Source organism: Peromyscus maniculatus, chromosome 9, assembly GCF_049852395.1.
Source record: "Peromyscus maniculatus bairdii isolate BWxNUB_F1_BW_parent chromosome 9, HU_Pman_BW_mat_3.1, whole genome shotgun sequence".
Lineage (NCBI taxonomy): Eukaryota > Metazoa > Chordata > Mammalia > Rodentia > Cricetidae > Peromyscus > Peromyscus maniculatus.
Window position 1 is genome coordinate 38004024 of NC_134860.1, and position 18086 is coordinate 38022109.

At 45.4% G+C, this 18086-nt stretch overlaps 1 protein-coding gene and 1 long non-coding RNA gene across 7 annotated transcripts in view; both read right to left on the reverse strand.

Moving 5' to 3' along the window:
- Window positions 1–18086, reverse strand: part of Lrmda (leucine rich melanocyte differentiation associated) — a 1030542-nt gene that overhangs the window by 461819 nt on the left and 550637 nt on the right. The window lies entirely within an intron of this gene.
- LOC143267315 (uncharacterized) lies at window positions 6254–16854 on the reverse strand. Its single transcript, XR_013042314.1, has 3 exons — window positions 14319–16854; window positions 11852–11907; window positions 6254–11518 (listed from the first exon to the last, which is right to left on the reverse strand). It is a non-coding gene; the product is annotated as an uncharacterized LOC143267315 (long non-coding RNA).

Here is an 18086-nt window from a genome sequence, read left to right on the forward strand (position 1 = left end):
TAGCCAGATGGCACAGGCAGTTAGAGGGAGGGGCCTTGAGAACTACAGCCTCCTCCCACCTGGGGTCTGCAGCCCTGTTTCTTCACGGGTGACTTCACATGACCAAGTACCTAATGCTCCTGCGGCCAAGGATGGGAAGCTTTCCTGCCGCCATGCCTTCCTTCTCTGCCGTGATGGACAGCAGCCCCTGAGCCGTGAGCCAAAATAAACCTCTCCTCTTTTGTCTGTCAAGTATCCTGTGACACCAACGAGAAAAGGAACTAATAGACACATTGACCAGTTCACATGGTGTCTCCATCCCAGGGATGGAGGTCTTATTTCCTTCTCATGCTCACCTTTCTGTTTGCGGTTATTGCACAGAGGGAAGTTGAAGAGAAAATGCCAGAAAGAAGGAGGAGGAGGAGCAGGAGGAGAAGGAGAAGCAAGAGGAAAAAGAACTATATTAGGACACATAAATATCATACATCTCACAGAGAGAGAGACAGAGAGAGACAGAGACAGACAGACAGACAGACAGAAACACACACACACACACACACACTGAGCCACAGGTGCAAAGTCACAATCAGATGAGTAATTGCTGTAACCTTCTGTTGGCTCTTTCCATGGAGTAAGGCACAGAAGCTCCCCTGTGACATCTGGGTCATGAGTTCTGACCTGGAAAGAGTGTGACTTTAGCATGAGTTTCTGAGATGTGTCAAGGCCTGCAACCGCTTCTGTTAACAAAGGGAACCATGGTTAGAGGCAGGTCAGAGGACTCTAGCTGGCCAGACACTACTCCATGCACTGACTCTTGCCAGTGCCTCAGCTCCTGGGACTCCCCAGTCACTTTCTCCTCACCAAAGGAAGCATTGCACAAGTCGCTTGTATTCAAAAACTCAGTTCATCCCACAGACTAGCACTAAACGCCCACATAAAGAAGTTGGAGAAACCTCACACTAGCCACTTAAGAGCACACCTGAAAACTCTGTACAACAAAAAGAAGCAAACTCAGCCAGGAGGAGTAGATGCCAGGAAATCATCAAATTGAGGGCTGAAATCAACAAAATAGAAACAAATAGAGCAATACAAAGAATCAGTGAAACAAAGAGGTGGTACTTGGAGAAATCAAGAAGATAGACAAATCTGAGACTGGGAGGGGTAAGGGAATCGTGACGCCTGCTTGTGTGGACTCCTGGTATCATGAACACAGCTCTAAGCCATGGTAGCTTCCACAATTAGAGACAAGCGTGATGTCTGCTCCACTGCTCACATGGGGAACTAAAGACGGGAGGAGGAGCCCGGCTGGTCAAGATCACACTGTAGCTCATAGCAAGTCTCTAGGCCATTAAGACCACCACAGATATGGAGGTTATTAGATGACTACATTTCCGCATCCCTCTTCCAGGTATTAGCCATTTCTAGAGGTCTAGCAAGCATCCCTCTGCAGACCGTGTGAGTCCCATGACAGCAGTGGCCATAGGAAACAAACCCTTTCTGACTGTACTGCTGATGCCTTTCATGTTCAATGCATAGAAATCCACCTTCAGAGCCCCTGGGACCAGAAATGAGTCAGCTCACGGCCAAATGGGCTTTGATGGAGCTCCCGTGATTAGGGCAGGGTTCCACTAAAAACATATATCCCTTCTACAACCCCATCCTCCTAAGTAAAAATAAATAAATAAATAAAAAGCTAACACTGAAAAGTAATGGATTTAATGATCTAGAAAATCTAGACGCTGGAAACTCCAAGGGAGATGATATTAAATTAGACCAGTACAAACAAGCCAAACTAGATTTATCCTCTGTGGTTACAGATTTTTATCTACTAAACCAGGTTTTCAGGGCTAGTCTGTTTTCAATGAATAGAATTTTTGACTGTCAAGTCCCAGGATTCCTAGGTAGAGGGTCATTTCCCCCTCAGGACAGCTGGGGCTGGCCATATGCAGTTCTCTGCAGAGGAGCTGGAGCACCAGCTAGGCTCCTTCCCGCTTGGTGACATACTACCTGTTGACAAGCAGCCGGACGGGATTCTGGGATGTGTGGAGGTAGAGATCAGGGTTCTTTTCTTTTCCCTCCTTCATGAGAGAGTGAGGAGGCAAAAGATGAAGTGTGGAGGGAGGAAAGAACCTACATAGGGCCGGGCGGTGGTGGCGCATGCCTTTAATCCCAGCATTTAGGAGGCAGAGCCAGGCGGATTTCTGTGAGTTCAAGGCCAGCCTGGTCTACGGAGTGAGCTCCAGGACAGGCACCAAAACTACATGAAAAACCAAAAGAAAGAAAGAAAGAAAGAAAGAAAGAAAGAAAGAAAGAAAGGAAGGAAGGAAGGAAGGAAGGAAGGAAGGAAGGAAGGAAGGAAGGAAGGAAGGAAGGAAGGAAAGAACCTACACAGAATGCTAACAGATAGGGTCACCTACTCTGAGAAAACAGATATAAACTGAATTTAGAGCACTCCAAATATTCCGGCAGGCCTGGTGTGACTTAGGGTGCTGCCTTAGAGCATAGACAACAAGATACCATTTAAAATTGTCCTACTTCGTAAAGTAATACTAACAATAATAACTTCACTGGCTCGCCTCTAAATCTCCTGGTAAAGGAGCCTCGGTCTGCACAGTCTTTCTGCCCAGTGGACTTGTTCCAGGCCTGCTGTACAGGGAAGGAGTAGAGTTAGCTTCTGAGCAGATCTGAGTAACTGGTAAGACATAATTACTCTGGGAAGAATGGGGGAGGGCGGAATTATTTTTGAAAATTATGGAAAACACCTTGCCAGTGTCTCTCTGAGAACCGCATCTAGTTTGTGTTAGATTCCTGCCAAGGGTGAGCTGACGTGAGGGCCTGAAGGGAGGTGACGCTCAGTGTGAGACAGTCTTCTGTCAGAGCTGATGACTCAGCAGCTGACACCAATCTGGGATGTTTACCCACCCAACTCGGGGAGTGGCTGGAGAGAAGGAAATCCAGCCAGGGTCTAGTCTGGCCAGGATGACCAGAGAGAGAGAGACACAAAAGGACAGTCAGGCCCTCAGACCACCCAAAGGGCGCTAATGACATTCAAGAGAATGAGGTCTAGAAGGTAGATCAGAATTTCCAAAATCCACTGAGGGCTAAGAGACCCTGGTCCAGCATCCAATACTCACATATCAGAGGGGTGCAGGAGAAGCACGTCCCACTAAATCTACCCCTTCCTTCTTTGCGCCCTCCTGTACTTGTATCCTAAGGTATCACCATTTTCTGCACTAATTCTCACTGGGGGGGGTGTCATTTTCTTACAAATGAAGAAGAGGGCACTTCTTTTTTTTTTTTTTTTTTTTTTTTTTGTTTTTTTTTTTTGTTTTTTTTTTTTGTTTTTTCGAGACAGGGTTTCTCTGTGTAGCTTTGCGCCTTTCCTGGAACTCACTTGGTAGCCCAGGCTGGCCTCGAACTCACAGAGATCCGCCTGCCTCTGCCTCCCGAGTGCTGGGATTAAAGGCGTGCGCCACCACCGCCCGGCGAAGAGGGCACTTCTAATGCAAGATGTGCTTTATGTTCATTGTTTGTTGGGCAGGGGATGCATCTTGGTTTACTGACAAAACACAGGACTGGGAGTCAGAGCCACGGTATACTAAAGAGGCACGAAAGGAGCTGGTAAATGCCCACCTTGGAAGGGACAGGTACATTAATTCTGATATTGCCAGACACGGCAAAGGCCAGACCTGGTGATAAATGCTTGTAATCCCACCATGGGGGAAGCAAAACAGGTAGTCCCTAGAGCACACAGCCCACCCAGCCTAGTCTACTCTGCGAGCTCCAGATCCCAGTCTCCAAATACAAGATGGGCAGATAGCTCCGGTAAAAAGACATTCAGACTTGACCTCTTGCCTCCACAGGCATTGTACACTCATGCATGCACACATATGTACCCTCATGCATGGAAGCATTCATATACACATGCACACACTCAAACAAACTCTATAAACAGTACAGCCTCTCCTTCCGTGCACTTGGGACAGCCTTCCCTTGGCCCCATGCTCAGGTGTAACACTATGCAGGAGAAATGGGTTGGGAGCCTCTTTGGCACCTGGTAGTCTGGGTAACCTTGATTGAAGCCCTTAATATATCTGAGACAGAAGTTCATCAGTAAAACCTAAGGGGATTCACTAAATAATTACTAAATCTCTTAAATTAAAAGTTCCTAAGAATTCATCTTCTCCATCCTAGATATGTAAATGTAAACATTCTGCCGTAGAAGTCCCATATAACTAAGGCTAAGGCAGGCATAAGTCATAATTAAAGATGGGCCAATTTCAGAGTTCTCAAATGTCAGTCAGATGTCTCGTCCTCAAAGGGGAAAAAAATGGAATTCTCTGGCCCCAAGTTGGTTGGTCAGTTGGTCCAGAGACATGATGGCAGGGACCACAGGGCTATCTGCTCACTTGTCCAGGTCTGACGCAAGCCATCTGGACATACCAGTCTTCTATGTCCTGCGGTCACTGACTCTAGACAATGCCACTGATCTATGTAGCACCTTAAAAGTGACAGAAGCCAGCTTGGCTTTGAAGGCAAAGGTGTTTCTGTTTTCTTTTTATTTATTTTCCTCAAAACTGAGTTTGTATGCTTCAAGGTCAACTGGAGAACTGGTATACCAGGCAGAAATCAGATGGAAAAAAAAATGTTTAAACTGCTGTGGTTTAAAAGCGTAACAAGTAAAGTCCCTCAAGCCTTTAGTCAATGGGAACGAGAGCAAAGGATTCCAGCTAGTTTATTCAGTCTACAGAAGGGATCGCCAGACTGAGGGGGACTCCCTCCCCTACTCCATTTCCAAACTGCAATCCATTCCCCACTTCTAAGAAGCATTTTGACAGAGCTTATTGTACAGCCTTCTCAGGACATTAGCCACCCCAACACAAACACTCTTTAGCAATAAGTGTTCTTCTCCAGGATGTTCGTCAACCCCTCCATCTCCCCGCCGCCATCCCTGCATCCTCGCATCCCGGAGGCGATGCCGCCCAAACCCATAAGCAGAGAGGATTTCTAATGCCTGCCACTTGCTTAAAATTGATTTTCAGATGAGAGCTGGAGAGAGCCAAGTACCCCCATAGTTTAGAACACTCATCATGTCTGAAGATGAAGTCATTTGCTGCCATAAGCAGAACAAGGGTTAATGACCCAAAATCGAATAAATTACTGGATTCAGATCCATCATAAGCATCCGTTTAAGTCATCTGAAGCAAGTGAGCACGGACTCCAAAGACAGACTCTCCCTTCGCTTGTGACAATAAATCAGGGGCCGTGCAAAGTATCTCCATAATAGATTAGTCTAAAGATTGCCTTAATTTTGCTGCTTGGAGATGTCCTCCCAGGTGGGGACTGAGGGACCAGGGAAGCTTTCCTCCCCAAATGCCACTCTGTCTTCTCATCTGGAAAGAGGCAGAGAGGATACCCAGGACAGGGGGCTTCGGCATCACATTACACCCTCAATTTATCCGAACAGAAGCCAGCAAGGAGAGAGGTGCTCCATGAGAATCAGATGAATAAGCAAGATCAATTATGGTAGGGTGGCCCTGCAGCCCCGCTTCATGACACACGTCTCAAAGCAAATTTGGCAAGAATGAAGTTGACACGGGCAGACTGAGCATAGGGGGTTCTCTGCAAGACGGTCTTTCTCCACTCGCGGGCCACGTCTGAGAGAGAGAGAAAAAACAGGGAAGGAGAGGAGGGTGGGCAGCGAGGGGCCGAGGCTAGGGAGACAAGGAGGCGGGTGAATGAAAAAACACACATAATGGCCTGAGGTTTATTTTACGGAGAACAAAATGGCTCAATTTGAGCACTTTAGACTGTCGAAATTGGCTAGTGTGAGATACAAGGGGCTCGTCCAAGAGGCTGTTACATCAGCTGCGGGAGACTGGAGGCCTCGGGGGCAGAGGAAGAGAAAATAAATACACACCCACACACACGCGCGCACACACACACACCCCTATGTCCTGCAAACTTTAGGGGACACGGGAACTTCTCAGGCAGGTGACTGGCAGAAAATGCTTACTCAGGCAGCTATGCTCAGGAAGGTTTTCAAATTGCATCTCTAATGACCTCTTGCTTTGCATGCTAATAGCACACACACACACACACACACACACACACACACGCACACACATATGTACACACACACCATACAAACGTACATACACACACATACACAAACACACATACACACACACAAAAAGCCCACATTATTTAAAGAAGCCTAGTTTATTATTTAGTAAGAACACAGTGGTTTTTCTTTTCTTTTTTTTTCTTTTTTCTTTTCTTTTTTTTTTTTGGTTGCTGTTAAGACCTGCTAATAATTCTGACTCCCCTTTCAAAAGCAATCCACCCCTCACTAAGAAAAAGTCAGAGCGACTGACTAATGGGAGTGATTCAAAGTACCTCAATTAAAATTCAGGTTCTGGCCTTTCGAGCAGTCTATTTAAAGATTTTTTTTTCCTCAAGATTGGTTGTAGACAGATGATTATTAAATATTTATGTGTCTGTGAAAGGAGAGTTTTTTGTTGCTGTTGTCTCTCCTCTTTGAGGGCTCAGAGAAGAGCTACTCTGTTTGGCTTTCGCCCATTTGGTTTCCCAGAATACTTTCTACCAGATAAGCGCGCGCGCGCACACACACACACACACACACACACACACACACACACACACACACACCAGCCAGCTACCCTGAACAAGTCAGAAGCTAGGCAAGGGGCCATTATGGACAGTCCTCTCTCAGCAGAGCGGCAATGAACCCCCTCATCAAGCTCTCACTCCTCTGAGCAGCCTTGGCTGGCCACCTCTAGCCCACAGGCATCTCTAAAGCCCCCTTGTCCACAGCCCTTTGTTATTGGATGAGCTCTCCAGAAAGAGAAGTTCTGTTTCCATAAAGGGTTTACAGACGTAAAGGACAGAGTCTGAATCATGGCCGAGGATACCGCAGTATCCATACAGCTGGCTGATGGGTTGGATGGAGTTCTCTTTAAGAAACAAGTCCAGGGCAGGAGAGATGGCTCAGCCATTAAAGGCTAAGCTCACAACCAAAAATATAAGAACCAAGTCCAGGGCAAGTCAGCCTGGCAACGAAAGTCTTCTTACCCTAGCCCAGAACCTTCCCAAGAAAATTGAACAATGACTACTGTGCCCTACAAAAAAAGAGTAAGGGTTTAGCCTGGAGTTAGAAAGTAGCTACCTGCCTTCTGAGTCACGTGGTCAGCCAAAGGCTTCTTACATTTTCCTATGGAGAAATATTTTCTACAGAATAAATTAGTGGAGACCAGTAAGATGGACAGATAGTCATGTCTACACTCTGAAATATCACATAGTTGTAAAACATCACAAGAGATACTTTATATATTGACATTTAAAGAGAATGGAGTATAGATTATTTAGAGTTGTCCTATATTTAGGTAAAAATTACGCACAGAGATAATGGATGGATGGATGGATAGATAGATAGATAGATAGATAGATAGATAGATAGATAGATAGATAGATAGATGAAACAAAGAGAACACTAGAGCAATAAAGATCAACTACTCTTCCAAGTTGAACATAGACATCAATGAAATAAATATTGTAAAAAGGACCTTGGAGTAGTGGGTCTCAAATCCCTATACCATATGCAGTAAATTCATCTGAGATTGGGACTATAGAGGGAATTTGTGATGTAATAGACCTGGGGTGTATCCCAAACTGTGGCCTGCCTGATGTTTCTGTCCTGTTGTTTCTTCGGGGTCTTCAGATAATATGTGAAGTTTGGCAGCCATTATTCAAGCAGATTCACCATGTCAACTCACAGTCCTCAGCCTCCATGGTATCACCTTGGCATGAATGGAGGGCAAGAGGAGAGGCTGACCTTTGGCATGGACTAGGGACCAAAGTGTTCACCAAGTACAGCAGGCTCACACTGTAACCAGAGAAAGCCGCCTGCTCCTTCAAACTTAACTGCACTTAACTGCTCTAACTTAGCCGCCACTGCAAAGTCAAGTTTATCCCTTAATGCCTAATGATACCTAAAGTGTTTGATATTACTTGAAGATATAGGTATTAAATTAACTCACATATTTAAAGAAAAACATCCTTAAGATAAGCACCATTTAGCCTAGACATACAACTAGTAACAAAGCGTGGACTCAGCACTTAACCATCCTTAGCACAGGCAATGATCTCAGTGCTTTCCTGTTTACTGCTCACTCACCCACTGGTAAATGTATTAACTCGAGGCTTCGTTCATCCTTTCGAGTTGCTGACAGATATTTCAGCCAAGGCTACCTGTGCTCTAGAACTCTGGCTTTAGTCCTCACCTCTGTCCCCACTGCAATCACAGATTATGAAGGACAGGCATGGCCAGTCCCCAGCTCCAACAAAGCATACTTAGATTTACCAGGAAGTAATTATGTTCCTGGCCTTCCAGAGTCAGCTGGTGTCCTTTTTCCTGAGTGAGACACCTGGAGTTCAGAGCGGGCAAAGGCACTGTAATAATGTTTTCTCCCAACTCCTTTCTTCAACTTGCCCACCAGCTACTTCCTCCCTGTATCCTAATGAAGTCCTTCATGTGACCACTTGGCTCTTGGAAAACAGCTTGTCCATAGCCCTCCACACCAGCCTGCAGAGTTCACTATCGACTTGCTTTTCCTCTCCCTGTGTTCCTCCCAACACACTGCACAAGGTACTTAGGAGTCCTGTTGGTTATCTGCTGTTTACGCAAAGCCCTTTGAGGATGCCTGGCAGTGTTTCCCAGACACTAGAATCTAAGCACTTGGGGCTCCCTCACAGGCCCTGGGAAGAGGAGAAAGAAAGACAGAGGTGACAGGCAACTCTTCCCATCTTGGGCCAGGCAATCAGCAGTCATGAGTCAAGATGTGGAGGATGACCTCTGCTTTGCTAATCTCCTCCAATCCTGGCCATCCTTCAAAATAAAGAAGTGGCATTTCCTATTTGGATAGCTGTCGAATAGTTAGACATTGGTTCATTCCAAGATGCTAGATTTGTCTAGAGCCACTTGTCCATAAACAAGCAACCCTCGCCAGTCTAGTAATTTCAATTTGTGTTTCCCAGTTTAGAAATGGCACACAGGAGGCTCCATTAGGTCAAGGTGCATATCTTCTGTGGCAAGCATCCTTCCACACCCCAGCTGGGAACCTCCAACCCTGTACCATGGACCCTCTTCAGCCCCTTGTGCCACAAGCCTCAACATTCTGAAAATCTAGAAACAAACCCCCTTTAGACCCCAGTCTTGCCTCTGTGCCAAGGACTTCACCTGGTTCCTACCTCCTGCCATGCTCCAGGGCTCTATGCCTCTTGTTTGTGCCTTCTAGGTCAAAGTCCTAGATAAACATAATTTCTACAGAAATTAGCAAGTGTATTTGTCTTAGTTCTATTGCTGTGAAGAGACACCATGACTATAGCAATTCTTATCGAGGAAAACATTTAATTGAGGTGGCAGCTTACAGTTTCATGACGGGGAGCATGGAGGCATGCAGGCAGACATGGTGCTGGAAAAGACAAGCTGCCACATCTTGACCCATCAGGCAATAGGAAATGGTCTAAGACACTGGGTGTGGCTTGAGCACATATGAGAACTCAAAGCCTGCCCCCACAGTGACACACTTCCTCCAAGAAGGCCACACCTACTCCAACAAAGCCACACCTCCTCATAGTGCCTCTCCCTTTAGGGGGCATTTTTGTTCAAACCACCACAGTATTCATTTAATTTTAAAATTTTAAAGTGATAAGATAAATCTAAATGAGATGGCCTAATAGGGGATCTCACTCCTTTACCAGTATTATTTCAAATACAAATGAAACCTTTCAAATCATTGTCCCTAATTTATGGAAGTAGAAACTAAATCCCAAAAAACAACTTCTCCCAAGCCACTGTACTAAAAAGTGGGAGTACAAAGATTTGAAATCTAACCACAGATTCTAAAATCCATTTTCTTCTTCACAGTGTATGTTAGGGACTGAATGCTTGTGCCCCAAATTTGTATGTTCATTCTCCAATCCTGATGTGATAATGGGTAGAAATGGAGATGGTGTATCAAGGATATTTGAAGAGGGAGTGTGTAGACATAATTAGGATTAAATAATGTTCTAAACCAGGACAGGGTCAGTGTTCTTCAGTGAAAAAAGATTAAAACAAAACAGAATTCGGTCAGGTTCTATGACAGAACACAAGACAGCTGTCTGCAAGCCAAGGAATGAGCTATCCCTGAGATCAGAATTTGCTCGAACCGAGATCGCAGGCATCCAGCCTCCAGAACTCAGTCGAAGCCACCCAGCCTGAGGTATTTTGCTACATCAACCTGAGTGGAGTGTCACCTCACAGCAATTAGAAACCAGAGTCTACCAGGACATTTTTAAGATATAATGCCAGCTCTTAGAGTTTTCAGCGAGTCTTACAAACCAGCCCAGCCCACCTGGGGTCCCCAAGGGCATCCTCAGGTATAGGATTTGGTTTGGGGGAGGTAGATGTAAGGTTATTGATTCTGAGTCCCTCTACCTCCCACCCAAAGAACTACAGGTATAGATGTCTTCGAGAGTTCCCCTTTAAATTTTTCAAAAGCCAATGAAATATTTGGGCTCTATAAGAAGAAAAGGATCTCCAACATGTGAAATTAAAATTTCAAAGCATGTCAATAGAAGTTTCATTCAATTTCAACCAAAAGAACCCCTATGTGCATTTAGCAGTCAAACACAGATCCGTTTAAGCTCTGTATATATAATTAAGTATATATGTAACTGTATATATAACTCAGGACCCTAGTCTTGCCTCTGTGCAGAGGACTTAACCTGGTTCCTACCTCCTGCCATGCTTCTGGCTTCTATGTCCCTGCTCTGTGCCTTCTAGGCCACAATGTTAGGCAAACACTCGTGTGAGTTCCTAAAAAAACTAGCTAGTGCATACATTTAATTTTAGAAGTCCCAAGTGATAAAATAAGTCTGAATGAGATAACCTCCCTAACAAATGATCTCAGTTATTTACCAATATGACTTCAAATGCAAGTGAAAGCCTGAAAATCATTTATTGTTAAAATTAAATTTAAATCTCTCTCTCTCTCTCTCTCTCTCTCTCTCTCTCTCTCTCTCTCTCACACACACACACACACACACACACACACACACACACACACACACACACACACGTACAAACTTACTCTTAAATCTTAGCACTTCAGAAATGTTTTTTTTTTAAATCCTTCCAAAATTTTCACATTGAAACTTTATACATCTCAGTTATTGTGAGACCGGGGCTTCACTTTCATCTGTTAGATGGATTGTGCGGTGAGGTCTCTGAAGTAAGGGCTCAGGGTGCCCGACATGGAAGATGTCCCCATGTGCTAGGGGAAGCCAGTGCCTGGAAAGCCTGTGGTAAGGCCACTGCCTGTTTTTCCTCTTGAGTGTGTTGATTGTGCCATAGCTCGGTGTGAAACAGCCGATCTCTGTGCCGAGACAGGGCCAGCTCATGGCCAGGCACCAGCACGGGAAGCCAGAAGAGTGCCGACCCAGTGGTAAGAAGGAATTTCAGGTCTTCTAGTTCCTGCAGAAGACAAGGTCTCCAGGAAGACAGTGTGATGAGCTAGAAAACTATCAGGTCAAAGGTCAAAAATCCTGGTTCTGTACTCCTGGCATCAATAACAGCACCGGCAGGCTGTGGGACTTGAAACGCGGCCCCAGTGCCTACGAATGTCTATGTTTGGTGCCCAATAAGCAGTCAACAAAAGGGGTTGAATGAGTCTCCGTGAGGGAGCCTGATGAATCAGTGTTTTCATTTTCTCCCCCAAACTCTGCTTTTGGCTTTATTTGACAATTAAAAGGGCTAAAACCGGCATAGGTGGCCCTGAACTTGGGAAGAGTTCTAAGTCATGCTTACCAGACTTGCATGTTCCATATTCAAGGTGAGGTTGTTGAGACCTGAAAAAAGCACTCCTGGATTATTAGGAGAAGAAAGGAATGGAATGGGCATCCTCCAGCTACTGCCTCTCAGAGCTGAAATACACCCAGAGACCACTGTAAATGACCCCCACCCCAGGCCCATAGAGCTTGCCTTACTAAGGACAGATTTCTGGGTTTTGCCAACAGGGAGGTAGGGGAGGGGGTTGCACTCTGTTCAAAATTGTTTTTAAATGAACATGCCTTGCAATAAAGACACAATGGGTGGTGAAGGAGCTTTCAAATAAGGAAGTAGTATTCTCTTAGGGATGCACGGGAAGAAACAGACCCCAGGACGCAATGCCAGGATGACGTCAAAAGACAGGGTTGGGTGTGCCCCAGCCTCAGCTCCCACACCCCTGTACCAAATCCAGGCACAGCAAAGGCTGGCTCAGCCTTCCTAGAGAAGAGACCCACAGCCTCTCTCGGCATGAACCCTTTCTCTAGGTGTGGGACAAGGAAGAGCAGAGACTAGAGGGAACAGGCCTGAGAAGTCACAGAAAATGAGGGGACAGAGGAATAAGGTCTTGCTATATATGAACCTAATGCTAGCCTTTAATTATATTCATAGTCCGGACTGACCTTGAACCCATGATCCTCCTACCTCAGGTTTTCAAGTGTTGACGTCCTAGGAGCGGACCACCACTCTGAGCCCCACTACTTTCTCGAAGCCCAGTTACGAGCTCTGGGTGGGCAGCCCAGCCCCTTCACTGAGACAAGAGCGCTTTGTCTATTCCAAGCTTCCAGACTTTGTACCTGCTTTGTTCTCCCCACCAGCCCCACTGTGCAGTAGAGGACAGGAGCAGCTCGGACTCAGGACCCTGGCCACACGAGTGGACAAGCAGCATCGGAAAGTGGCTTTCCCGGGAGGAAGTAGGCAAAACATAGGATGGGAGGAAAATGGCGGCCTCAGCCTGTTTTCACTGGGCTTCATGTCCCTGCCCACTTACCAATTGTTTAACCCAGATTCACAGAAACTGAGGTGGGCTCCATGGCAGGTGCAACTCTATCACCACATGCGTGTGTACACACACACACACACACACACACAGTGGGTGTGCATGAGAGCAGGCACAAAAAGCACAGAAGACAGGTTCACCCACCCACCCACCCTTGCGTTCTTCTCTTCTCCACATGGGTCACAGTCATTTGTAAAATGTCCCAGCCCTCCCCACTCAACCACTTGGTGTCAGAGTTTTCTAACCCTGCTTCTGAAGACACCCTAGGGTAGAGGAGGGGAGCACCAAGCGCCTCTCCTCTCTGCTCCCTGCCTAAATAGTATGCCTCCCCTCAGCAGCTTCCTCCAACCCGACCTGCAGGAAGCCTCTAAGGGGGTGACCCTAGCTAAGACTCCTAGCAATGGGGGACACACATCCTGAACCGGCCATCTCCTGTAACCAGGCAAGACATCAGTGGAGGGATTGGGACCCTAACCCAGCACAAAACCTTCGACCTACAGTTTGTCCTGCCTGGGGTAAAGGGGGAGCAGAACTTGTGAGAGTGGCCAACCGATGACTGGTCCAGCTAGAGACCCATGCCATCAGAGGGAGCCCACCCCTGACACTGCCTGGAGGGCCAGGATCCAGAGGCTGGACAGCCCAGAGACCTAGGATGGAACCAAACATGACTGGGAAAAAAAAAAGTCAATGAAGTGATTCCTAATGATAATCTGTCCTCACATCATTGCCTAGCCCAGATGCCATCAGCGAGGCTTCACCCAGCAACAGCTGGAAGGAGGTGCAGAGACCCACAGCCAAACATTAGGGAGACCTTGGGGAATTCTCTAGATGAGGGGGAAGAGGGGTTGTGGGAGCCAGAAGGACCAAGGACACCACAAGAAAACCCACAGAATCCACTAACCTGGGCTTATCAGGGCTCGCAGAGACTGAACTGCCAACCACAGAGCTTGCCTGGGACGGACCAGGCCCTCTGTAATATAGGTTACGGTTGTGTAACTTGGTCTTCTTGTGGGCCTCCTAACAGTGGGATCAGGGGCTGTCTCTGACTCTGGTACCTGCCTTTGGGACCCTTCCCTTCCACTGGGTTGCCTCCTCCAGTTTTAGTAGGAGAGGAGGGGCCTAGTCTCACTGCCAGAGCTGGCTGGTAGACATGGGAGGCCTGCCCTTTTGTAAAGAGAAAGGAGGATAGAAAGTGGGGAGGAAGATTGGGGGAAGACTTGGGAAGAGAAGAGGGAGGGAGAGGAAACTGTGATCAGACTCAGAATAAAATAAAAGCCTCTAAGGTAGGGCTGAGGGGGTCCAAGAAGTAGGCTCAGCAGTATACCATGGGTCATAAGATGTGGGTCTAAAAGTATTTTCTTGTCCATAAAGGACCTCCTTGGGTGAGTCAGGCCTCACTCCTAGTTCCCCAGTCTCTCCCTAAACTCCAAGTTGACCTTCAGGACTCACCTTTTCCAATATTGTCAGGGGGCCCCTCCACAACATAATCCTGGGGCTGGGTTCTGTCTCAAGCCTTCACCTGGAGTGAGCCTTGGGGAGCTGGGGCAGGTGTAGAGAGTCACAGCTGTCCTCTGCAGTACAGATCACCTCCGTCAACAGCTGCCAGTCTCCTCCAGCCCCGGTAGGAGCCATTTGCATTTGCAAGTTTTCACATGTGCCCTAATTATTTTAAGAGGACTTGAAGGGGAATGAAATGGTCTCCTTTTTTATCACTTGCTATCCACAGAATGTCAGTGGATCTGGCATTCATTAGTGCCACCTTCTCAACCCCGCCCCCACCTCCATCACCTGAACCCCAAAATCTTCAAAAATATTCATATCCTAAAATGTTCCCTTCAATTTAAAAAAAAATTATCTTCAAGAGAAGAGATTCCTTTCCATCTCAATCCCACAACAAGGGGAATGTCAGCCCAGCTTTTTTTTGACAGACAAATTATTGAATCAAAGAGAAAATGCCATTAAGCTCACAGGTTAGCAAGTGTCAGGAATGGTTTAAAGAGATATCCCCATTTATCTTCCAAACATGCACGAAATGTCACTAATGTGTGTTTATCATGTATAATCAGACAAAGAAAATATCGAAATAAAGTACTCCTGCATACAATAGAAATCTCCTTCCATCCTTCAAGATATCAGTACTATTCAAATAGAATAATAATGACGAAGCTGCTCTCTTGAAAATGGAAATCAAGTGAAATGTAGATAGAAATGATTTTTTTGGTAGTTGATGTACATTTCTAAAGTGCATTAACAGGAAATCCAGAACTTTTTAGGTCAATTATATTGTCAGTATTGTCAACGCCATTGAAATGAATACTGAAGCAGCGCCTGTGCTTGCCGGAATCAACCTACAGAAGCCCCAAGATTGGGAGCTTGCAGAGGAGCTAGAGACACTGGAAGCTGACATTGTTCAAGGATGTATAGGTGTATGTATATATGTATGCAAATCTTCCCATTCAAATCAACCTAAGAAGCAGGGATTTCTTCACCTTACAATAAAATCTCTATAGGGAGAAGAAAAAAAATCTACAACTCATCTAAAACCTGCCTTTCTTTTCCTCTTTCTTCTTCCTCTATTACCACAAACCTTTTTTATTTTTGGTAATCCAGGTACCATGAGGACATTAGATCCTGGCCCCCAGATATGTGCGTTAACAGGACCTCTCTATTACTAAAGCTGGACTTGTAAGACTCAAGAACATGAGCCGCCCAAAGGAGAGGAGAGAGGCCAGGCCAACTGCCTCCTAAAATCAAAAAAGATCAGGCATTTCAACATGGAAAAGAAATTCACCCTTACCATGTGCTGTGGCTGTTTGGGTCACTGACACAACACTAACCCATGGTGCATTGACCTTCATGGCTGATCCTGAAGAAGCCAGGGGCTGCACAATTAAGTGGCTGGTAGAAAGAGGCTCTTTCCCTCTCAGCGACAACCCTCTGATTCTAGAATGTTCAGAAGCCCTATATGGGGAACAGCTAAAATCCTGGACATTCGTGTACCTGGCGGGCAAGAGAGTGGACCCTCAAGGGAGTTCCTGCTCTCCTTAGCTAATGACATTAAACTTCCAGAATTATAATATGTGTTGACACAGCCTGGGTTCTTTGTAAGGCACGTTTTTCTACATGGAGTCTTAGCCAAAAGGTCAAAGGCCTTGGGACAAGACAAGGCTCTTTCAAAGTTGGAGGGCATGACTGAGGATCAAGTTCCAAAGCCTGCCGCCAATTTTGTCCTCCCACCCTCCAGCTCTGTGGCCTTGAATTCTGAATGACCACTTAAGAAATGGGATCACAGTTATGCCAAAAACACATGGATTTTAATAAGCTCATATCTGTAAGGTCCTTTCAGCTCTATATTGGTACAAAATGGATGCTCAGTCAATATTGGCTATTTTTAATAGCTACCATCTAGCTTTACCTCAATTTTACAGATAAGGAAAATGAGACTCAGACATGGGTACAATATCTAGGGAATGCGTCATTGATGAGTTTAGGGCCAGGAATCACCATCCAGAAGTCATGTTCATCCACCATATCAGTTACTATTAGATGCCTGCTATATACAAAAACAATAGGAAGCAAGTCCCAGTGGACAAAAGACAAAATGGCCCAAAAAGCAGGAAGGCTAAAAAACAAAATACTTAAGACCAAGAGTCCACGATGTCTGTGGTGGCTGCAAAGCAGACATTTGTCACACCTCAGAAACATCACTAAGACATTGATCTTGCCTCATCTTTGAGACTCTCACCATTACATTCTGTCATAATTATCTGTCTTTGGGGCTTTGCTACCAGATGCATTCTGGGAATCAGGGCTGATCTGAACACATCTGGACCCAGCAGAGAGTCGGGGACTTCATGGGTGTTTCCCCAGAGTTTCCTGTGAAAAAGAAAGAGCTGAGGATAGACCTCTGGGGTAGAACATTTGCACAGGGTGTGTGAGGCTGGGGGGAGTTCAGTCCCTAGCCCTGCAGAACAAATGAAGTGGCAAGGGTTAAGCAGGAAAGCAGATGGCCTGGCCAGCGCTCCAGCCAGCACTGCATAGTACTGAGTAGAGAAATCCCCGAAACTGCTGGCCTGAAGTGAGATGAGGAAGCCATTGCATCCTCATTACAGACTCTTCAGGGGGGTATTGGGACCATAAGTCACACTGAGCAACTATTGTAAAGAGAGTCCCATTGCCACCAAGTAACACAACCAAGCCCTGGACAGTTCACTTCCCAGGAGTTAACAAAGCAGATGCCAGCCTTGGGGGCATCTGGGTCTCCATGTATCCTGTAGGGACATCAGTTTGGGTTTTCCTTCTCTAGTTTTCCTGCTCAAAACAGAGTAACACCCCCACCTTTCTATCTTTATTTTAAAATAGACTTTCAAAAGGTAAATACAAGTATCCCAGCCACTCCATTTCTAACAGTTTATCCTGGTACAACACACACACACACACACACACACACACACACACACACACATATATATATATATATATATATATATATATATATATATATATATATATATATATATATAGAGAGAGAGAGAGAGAGTTATGTCCTGTTAGGATATAGTCAGGGGTATGTATAAAATGAAAATAAAATATATCATAGGATATACTTCATGGTACTAAATAGAGCAAGGAACATATGGGAAAAAACCTACTTACAACACTACAATATACTCTTAATAACAAAACTATCCAGCCACTTCATAGAGTTTCAAGGTTGATTTATAACAAAAGAAAATATTTAAAATAGGCTTGAAATAATACATTATCACTATAGCATGATCCCAACTTCAGAGAAATGCATGTAATACATACATACAGGAATACATATAAGAACAGATATTTATTAGAAGGCTGCAAATTATTATTTTGGAGAAATGCAAAATGCAGGCAATTTTAGAATGTTCTAGAATGAAACACATTATTTTCATCACCCTCCCAAAATTTGTGTAAACATAATTTCAGCAACACTGGTCCATTCTACTTCATAGCACTCTTCCAATGTCAGGTTCAGGTAGAAATGCATGTTTGTGGGAAATGTCAGTAGATATCCTCCTCCAAGTCCAGGCTGCTTCCACACTGCATCACAAGTAGCTGGCAAGGCTTCAAATTACCCATTTAAAAGCAGCAAGTGCACACTAAATAAGACCACCAGGTCTGAGGATAAAACCCTCTTGAAAACACCAATAAGCAAGGGAGAGTCACCCCAGACTCCTCCCC